Below are 9,926 nucleotides of genomic sequence, written 5' to 3'. Positions count from 1 at the left end.
TTGGCCTCTAGATGCAGACAATTATCACAAATAGGAGAAATATGTGGGAAGATTCTATTTAGTTTTATTTTGGAGTAATGTAATTTGTGTAAGACTTAAATTCTATCTGGCATTTTTACGAACATTGATGTATATGTTGTAAACTTTCGTCTAAATATCTTTCGTTGTAGTTTGATCTAATTCATTTTCCCATGGTTATCTATATAGTTCCATCGGTGGTACCTCGTTGTTTAATAGGGTGTTATAAATATAAGCTATTCATTTTTCAGGGTTAGGATGCTTATTCAAACATTCATCAAGAATTTCGGGTTCCCTAGTCCTATAAACTAGTGTATTAGAGTTAACATAATCTCTAATTTGTAGATATCTGAAGAAATTATTTGAGTGCAGTCCATAATTCTGTTGTAACTCTTGAAATGAAGATGCCCAATCTTTTTAATTCCATAATGTTTCCATTATGTGAAACCTTTATCTAATACGGATGGCTTGAATAAGGATTGTTTGCAATGGGAAGACATAGTGGTATATTATTCAATTTTAAATCTTTTTTAAATTGTTTCAAAATTCGTATTCCACTATGTATTATAGGGTTTTCCTTATAGGATTTTTTTGTGCAGTTTTGTGGGAGCAAATATAATCGAACCAATTTCAAAAGGTAAACAGGCTTCCTTTTCCATCCTTAACCAATCTGGTTGCTGATCCATTTCTTCCAGCCAGAAATTCATGTTTTTAATATGGACTGCCCAGAAATAAAACAAGAAATTTGGCAAGGCCAAACCTCCATTTATCTTTGACTTAACTACATGTGTTTTTACGTATTCTATGATTCTTATAATCCCAAATAAAGCTTGTAACAATGGAATCGACTTTTTGGAAAAAAAACATTTGGGATATATATCGGGATTTATTGAAATAGGTACGGTAGTTGCGGTAAGAAAATCATTTTTATAGCATTCATTCTACAGGCGATTGGATTTTGAGGCGGGGATGCATCAAATGTAATTGCACTATGATCAGACAGACACGCATCAATAATTTCTATATTACAAATTGTGAGACCAGACGAAAGCACCAGGCCTCGTGTACGGCCATGATTGTGCGTGGGTCTAGTGGTGAGTAGAGACAGATTGGAGGACTCAACCAGGTTCATAAATTAACTCACAAGAGGCTTTGTGGGAAATCAGACACGAATGTTAAAGTCACCAAGAATCATGTTCCCCTCTATCCCCATCTCTCTCTCTCTCTCTCGCTCATCCCTCTCTCTCCCCCTCTACCCCTCTGCCCCTCTCTCTATCCCCTCTTTCTCCCCCTCTCATCACCTTCTCACTCTCCCCTCTCTCCTCTCTCTCTCTCCCCCTCTCTCTCTACACGCTCTCTCTCCCTCTCTCTCTACCTTCCCTCTCCCCCCTCCATCCACCCTCTCTCTCTACCGTCTCCCACCTACTCTCTCGCCCCCTCTCTCTCTCCCCTCTCTCTCTACCCTGTTCTCCCCCCTCTCTCTCTACCCTCTCTCTGTACCCGCTCTCTCTCCCCCAATTTCTCTCACTGCTCGTACCTCATCTTTTCTCCCCGCATTGTATTTTTCGTTATATTCTGTTGTTCTTTAAACCTTACGTAATCCTCTTGCTTCCCGCTCATCTTTGTTACGTTGTACTTCTTCTCTTTTATTATTATACTGTCCCTGACTTTACTTGTCAGCCATGGTCGCCCCTTACTCCCCTTGGAATCTTTCTTCCTCTTTGGAATGAACTGACCCTGCACCTTCTGTATTATTCCCGGAAATACCTGTCATTACTGTTCCACTGCCATCCCTGCTAGGGAATCTTTCCAGTCACCTTTGGTCAGCTCCTCCCTCCCTCCCTCATGGCTCCGGCGGTGAATATCAGGAGTCGGAGCCCGGAGCGGAGAGACTGCGGCCGCCTCTGGGATGGATGCGCTCAGGGCGCGGATTTATTCATGAGCCGAAGCACTGAGGTGAGCGGATATTTCACCGCGCTCTTCACCTGCTCCCTGAACTTGGACTGGGTGGCCGCGTAAATAAATGTGTTGGTGCAGCAGCTGAGATTCCTCAGCAAATACCCGACTTCGCTAAAGATCCAGAGAGAAGCATTCATATCATTTCCAATTCTTGTGATCTGATAATAGACGAATTCTACAGATTCGTCAGCCACAGGAGGATGAAGCTGCCGGAGATGGTGAACAGTAAAACCACAGACCTCCTCCTGCTTTCCATCTCCGGGTCACTGCGGTTTACCCCATTGCTCTCACCCCTCAGCCCCTTACGGACCCGACTGGCCACTAAAATGTGGCGGACAGTCAGAGCGTTGAGCAGCAGGATTACAGCGAAAGGGAGAAACGGAGTTAAAACCGTGTCGATCCAGTCAAATGCCACCCACGCGGAGTCAGTGAAATAACTGTCCATCGGTACACAGCCCCACGGGACATTGTCGATGATTGACCGGGGTTCCCGTGTGAAGTAGCGGGGAATGTTTTTCACACAGAACAGAACGCCGGCTGTTGCCAGAACCGCAGCCGCAGTTTTCCCGGTGCAATATTTTGTTTTCAGCTTCTGGCAACAAATGACGACAAACCGATCAATGGTGAAAGTGACGGTGAACCAGACAGAACAGTCTGTAACTGCATACCTCAGTACATAGATAACACTGCACACAGGGGTTATGGTCAGGAAACTCCAATAAAAGTAAAGATATCTGATCTGATGCAAAATGACGTCGGTGATGGCGACCAGTAGATCGGCCACTGCCATGGCCATCAGGTAGCGAGTGGTGCAGATGGAGAGGCCGCACTTTCCCCGGGACAGGATCACAATCGCCACTAAATTCACTGCGGAAGACAAGGGAACGGACACTGGGCTTTTATTCAACACGGTTTCCGGGGCTGAACACCGGCTCGACTTTCAGCTCAAGATCAGTAGTGTTGGAGTCTGTGCGCGGCTGCTGCAAATTTTAAAATGTCGGAGCCGGTTCTGACTTTGCCCGACCTGCCTGCCTTCTTCAGGGGTGAACAGATAGGCGACGGGCGGGGATAGGGCGGGGAGGGAACGAACAGCCATCCACCCCCTACAATAGGCGCAATGTTGCTGTCTATAGTAAACCCTGCTGCTGCTCGCAGATTCTGATGGGGCCGCTTTCACAGACTTAACCGTGACCGGCCGCGTTGAACAAGGGCTCTGGGAATTCGGCATCTGATGGGGACGAGGAGGGAGGGTTCCAGAGGGAAGGCAGCGACAACTTAGAATTCGGCAGCAGCAGAGTGGCTCCGTTAATGGATTCATTCCACAGTGAATTCAGTTCAGTAACAACACGCACACGCCGTTAGATCCGCGGCCACTGGTCCAGGAGATGGATCCAATTATTGACCAATAGGCGGTGGAATCCGACTGTGACAGACTCCACAGAGAGACACAATGTCCACAGGAGCGGCTGTTCACTCTGATCAATAACTCACACACAGTGAACTTCACAATGTGAACCCCTCTCTCCCAGTTACACCGTCCCAGAGAGCTACCTGCCTGTCCCGAGCACTGGGACAATTCTGGGCAAGGTGCCACTGAAGGCAAGAACAACATTCTAGTTGCTCTCGGCAGCAGTAAAAGAAAAAAACGGTTAGTTTCAGCTGTCTGAAAATAACAAACATCACAGCGTTAATTCAAAAATATTTCCCTGAGATGATTGATATTTTTCACATATTCTTGTACAACGTTCATCAGTTGGGAACGTGTAACATGATCATAATCAGGTCATCAGGAGTTAACTTGAATTGTTTTGCTCACTTACCAGGGACTCCAACGGCAGCAATTATCGCGTACAAGATTTTCTCCACACTGTAATAATGCTCCAGATTCCCCCCCATTATCTATGCCCAGCGACGTTTCCCCGTGAGCTGCCGGTAAGTTCTCGGAAAGAAATGCTGAGGCAGAATATTCCTGGAGATTTTATACCATTTCCCGTCACCACCGGGACAGTGAAGTTTCAACAGAGTTTAAAAATATAGATTGTTTTTATATTATTCACAAACAGATGACATCAGCCGAGTGAAATCCCTGCTGAGACAGGTTGATTCAGGGAATTGATTGAGAAACTCCAAGGACTGCGAATTGTGGCGATAGATACTGCGGGATGGAAATTGGGAGAGGCGACATTGTTCCGGCAAAGGGAATATTGTTTCAAACTCCATCAGATCCAACTCTCCATCACATGTTGTTTCTCTGATTTCCTTCAATTCGTTTCACTCAGCAAGGCAATGCCAAATTCCAGGAACCCCCCCCCCCCCCCCAAGGGCTACTGGTGCCCAGTTCGAAGATGGACTGGACTGGGAGACCTTTGTCCACAGGTAGAGGAATTAGTTCAACACATCACCTCAGACTAAAATACCCCCCCCCCCTCCCTCCACTCTGCTTCACCACTCAATATGATCGCGGCTTCACTGACTGTGACCTCTACCCCATACTCCCGCTGACCCCGGTAACCATTCACTCCCTGCTTGCCTGGAATAGATCTGACTATACCATGGGACAATAACATCCTCTGCCTTCATCACCTCTGAGCAGGAACAACCCGAAGACTCACGACACTCACAGAACAGATACATTGCCGCCTCAGAATTGTCCTAAACCTACATAAAACGGCGAATGGTGCAGCACATCTCCCTCCTCTCTTTCTCTCTCCCTCCATCCTTACTGCTGCCACTCTCTCTGAACTGTTACTCTCTCTCTCCTACGCTCTCCATTTCCCCTCTCTGGGGTGCCCTCTCTCCATCCACTGATGGAGTGACACACAGTGGGATAGTACTGATGCAGGGATAAAACTAGGGCAGAACTGACGCAGTGTCAAACCGTGGTGGTACATATGGAGTGACACACTGTGCTGGTACTGATGTAATGACACACTGTGGTGGTAATGATGGAGTGACATACGGTGCTGATTCTGATAGAGTGGCATACTGTGGTGGTACTGATGGCGTGACACACTGTTAAGTACTGATGGAGTGACATAATCTGGGGTAGTACTAATAGTGACAGATTTCCATACCGTTTCAAGGATTCTTTCCTTTAGTCACTCTGATTGAAGACAGGGGCTCAGGAGATAATCGAAACGCACGCACGAGCTCTCCCCAAGACAATGAATGCCGTAGAAATATAAACTTCTAAACACAGTCTCTTGATTAATAGTTTCTTTATTGCAGTAGTAAAAACAATAATATATTCATCCACACTTCTTCTTGTATAAGTACACTAGACAAGGTGGGACCCATTGGGTCCCAACCTCACAGGAGAGAGCAGGTCCCCCAACGCAGTAGTCCACCTCTCCACCAATTCCAATATTGCTGGCTAATGGGGGTGGGGTGTGTGTGTGTGTGTGGGGGGGGGGGGTGGAGTTCTGGAGCACTAACATCGGTTTTGTGCGCCGAATGGACTGGTTTCCAGAAGGTTAGAATGGAAATTGTGGGCGGAATGGATTCTTGGGCTGGCAGCTCAGAAACCCAGGCCTGGTGGGCTGGCAGCTCAGAAACTGCCAGAAATTCTACTGAAAACATGTGACAGAGTCTCAATGAGAGAGAATGGAGAGAGGGTTGACAATCAACTTTAGACATTTTCATCTTTTTTTTACAGATCACAGCAATGAAGGAGGAAAGTCTACGCTTGCGTAGATCTGTGGACACTAGTATGAGTGTTGTGGGGTGAAGGGACTGGTTACCGGAGGGCTAGGATGGACATTGTGGACTGAATGGATTAATGGACTTGCACTTCAGTGAGTCATGGCTGGTAGACTTCCAGTTCAGTCACTTACGGTTGGTGTGGTGGCAGTTCACACAGTCAACCCTCCTCACTTTACCCCCCAACTCTGCTCCTTGCATTTCCCCTCCCCCACGCAATCAGTACAACTCCCCTCAACCTCCCCCCATGCACCCGTAGTGGCTCTCCGACAGCGCAGCCATTCCTGCCTATTAGGTATCCATTGTGATGAAGAACACGCAGACATGGCAAGTGGAAAAAGGATATATTAAAGTTTAAAATGTGAACTAGTCTAAAAACATTGCAACCTCAGAGCACACCAAGCAGTGGGCAGGCAGCAAGTCCAACCTCACAGCATTCCAAGCACTCCAACAGACATACACGCACACGAACACACGCACGCACGCACACACGCACACACGCACACACGCACGCACGCACGCACGCACGCACGCACGCACGCACGCACACACACACACACACACACACACACACACACACACACACACACACACACACACACACACACACACACACACACACACACACACACACACACACACACACACAGAGAGGCACATACACAGAGGCACACATAGGGCCACCCACACAGGGACACAGACACAGGGGCACACACACAGGGACACACTCACAGGTACACACACACAGGGACACACACACAGGGACACACACAGGGACACACACACATAAAGCCACAAACACACACACTTACGCAGACACACACACAGAGGCACACATAGGGACAGCTACACAGGGACACAGACACAGGGGCACACACACAGGGCCACACTCCCAGGTACACACACACAGGGACACACACAGGGACACATACACAGGGACACACACACACACACACACAAACACACACACACATATACAAACACACACAATACACACAAACACAGAGACACACACACATACACAAACAAATCGACACACTCTCTCTCACACACGCACACACAAATACACACACATATACACACCAACACAAACATTTACACAACAAATAGACGCACTCTCACACACACACACACCCACACACACACACACACACACACACACACACACACACACACACACACACACACACACACACACACACACACACACACACACACACACACACACACACACACACACACACACACGCAAACAAAGACACACAAACACAGACACGCACACAGACATACACTCACACACTCACACACAACACCAATACTAAAATGCCAAGTAACTTCAGAACGTGGTAAGCATACTGAATCCTGTTACTAACCATATGCTCTTTGTACGTAATTTGAAAATAAGAACACAGATGTGTCTAAACCAAATGATTCAAATGTTTAAAGCCTGTTTTATTCTGAAACATTCCTCTAGAGCTGCTGCTACTGCAAAAACGTGCTTTAAATAACTTTCTTTTTTTTCTTTCTTTTTTTAAATTAGAAGTACAGTAAATTACAGTAATACTCATCACATACATCTTATTACATTTGTTGTACCACTTCGTTTTTCGAGCTTTAAAAAATGTAGAAATAAAAGAAGTAAGGAAAGTGAGCAAGAATCGTGAAGGTGCAGGAAAGTGTTAAGAAAAGAAACCCCCTTGGGGAAGAAGTTAGAGAAGGAAGTAAAGAAAGGAAATAAGACCCTAGAAAAAAAAGAAAAAAAAAGGAAAAACAATCGCTCTATTGTAACACAAAACTCGCAAAAAAGGATATACCGACCGTATTTTAAATTGTTTTTATTTTATATCCCCCGTTACCTGGTCCTGGTACCATTTATATTTTAAATTACTATTGCACCTTATGCTTGTAGTAGTTCCATAAATGCAGACCACGTCTTTTGGAAGTGGTCTGCTTTGCCTGCTAGGAGGAGCCTCATCTATGTTTGAAATCCACATTTTTATTGTTGGTATTGGAGTATTTTTCCAAAATTTGAGTATAAGCTTTTTCCCCATTATTAGCCAGTAATTAAGTAAATTCTTTTGAAACACGTTTAATTCGGAGTTACCTTCCGATATTCCAAAAATGATCCATTCTGCTTTTGGTACAAGTTTTATTTTAAATAATTTTGTGAATATTTCAAATATTTCGTTCCAGAATGTTTGGATTTTTATACAAAAAACAAAAGAGTGCGCTAAGGTAGCTTCTTGTGACTGACATTTATCACAAATGGGTGAGACATTGGGGAAAAGTTTATTTATTTTAGTTTTTTAATAATATAGTCTATGTAATGTTTTATATTGAATTAGAGTGTTTCGTACGTTGATCGAGCATTTATGCACATATAGTAAGTGTTTATCCCAGCTCTCTTTTGAAAATTTTATAGCTAGTTCTTGTTCCCAGTCTCTTCTAATACCATCGGTTGTAGGTATTTCTACATTTAAAATAATGTTGTATAAGTATGATATTTGATTTGCTGAGTCAGCCTTTATCTTCATGGCATCATCCAATAAGTCTGGGGACATGGTATGATAGTCTTTTGTGTATTTTTTCAGATAGTCACGGATTTGAAGATATTTAAAATATTGATTATTTTTCAAATCATATTTCAGTTGCAATTGTTCAAATGATAATAATTTTCCTAATTCATACAAGTCTCCTAGCGTTTTGATTCCCATTCTTTCCCATTGTGTAAATGATTTATCTATAATTGAAGGTTTAAACCACGGGTTATTGACTATTGGCATTAAAAGAGATAGATTTCTTAATTTTAGATTCTGTTTTATTTGTTTCCAAGTTCTAATTGTGCTATGTATCATTGGATTTTTATTACAATTTTTGCTATTCAAATTCATTGGTGAGAGGAGAATCGCTCCTGTATTACACGGAGAGCAGTCCTCTCTCTCCATTACAATCCAGTCCACCTGCTGGGCAGAGTTGTCCAGCAGGTGAATCATATTTTTAATATTTACTGCCCAATTATAGTACATAAAGTTAGGGAGCGCTAGACCACCCATCTCTTTTGGTTTACTGAGGTGTGCTCTTTGTATTCTGTGGGATTTATAATCCCATATAACATTTGTAATGTCTGAGTCTAGTTTTTTGAAAAACTTTTTTGGAAGATATATTGGAATTGATTGAAATAAATATAGGATTTGTGGTAAAAAGATCATTTTTATAGCATTTATTCGACCTATTAAAGACATCGGGAGCGTTTTCCAGAATTTGATTAGATTATTTAGTTTCTTAAGTAAGGGACTATAATTGGCATTAAACATAGCGTGATAGTTTCTAGTGATTTCAATTCCTAAATATTTAAATTTTTCTGTGGCTATTTTAAAGGGGAATTTCAAGAGATGTGTTGAGTCTTTCGGTTTTATCGAAATAATTTCACTTTTGTTCCAGTTTATTCTGTATCCTGAGAAAGATCCAAAGTCCTTATTAGATTTACTATGTTTGGTATACTGATTTGGGTTTTTGTGATATACAGTAACACATCGTATAAGGACATTTTGTTATTAGAGTATTTTGTATTATAACCGTAAATATTCGGGTGTGTTCTAATTTTATCAGCTAAATGTTCAATTACCAGAGCAAATAACAGCGGTGATAATGAACATCCTTGTCTATTGCCCCTTGATAATTGGAATTTCGTAGATAGTATATTATTAGTTAATATTCTAGCCGTGGGTTTGTTATATAATAATTTTATCCTTGCGATGAAGTTCTCTCCCATTTGAATTTTTTGCAATACTTTAATCATATAATCCCATGCTACTTGATCAAACGCTTTTTCTGCGTTCAATGAAATGATAGATAACTCTTGTTCTTGAGGTTTGTGAGAGTGCTTTATGTTAAGCAGACGTCTCAGGTTATTAAATGAATATCTCTTCGGTATAAATCCCGTTTGATCCTCATTTATAAATCCCCGTTTGATCGTTGATTCTGCTAGTGTTTCAGGTAAGATTTGTTCTTTATAAGCGTATGTATACATTTTCTGTAGACGTGGTGTAACTATGTCGTAAAAACATTTATAAAATTCATTACTGAATCCGTCTGGTCCTGGTGTTTCTCCATTCTTTAGTGTGTTTATTGTGTCTTCTATTTCCTTAGATGTAATTTAGATGTAATTTGTGCTCCCAGTTCCTCTTGTTCCTTCAATTCTAGTTTTGGAAGGTTACTATTGTCCAAAAATTCTGAAACTTTATTATTGT

The sequence above is a fragment of the Amblyraja radiata genome, unplaced genomic scaffold (assembly GCF_010909765.2).
Source record: "Amblyraja radiata isolate CabotCenter1 unplaced genomic scaffold, sAmbRad1.1.pri S89, whole genome shotgun sequence".
Lineage (NCBI taxonomy): Eukaryota > Metazoa > Chordata > Chondrichthyes > Rajiformes > Rajidae > Amblyraja > Amblyraja radiata.
The sequence above is the reverse complement of the archived record's forward strand: the minus strand, read 5'-3'. Positions refer to the sequence as shown.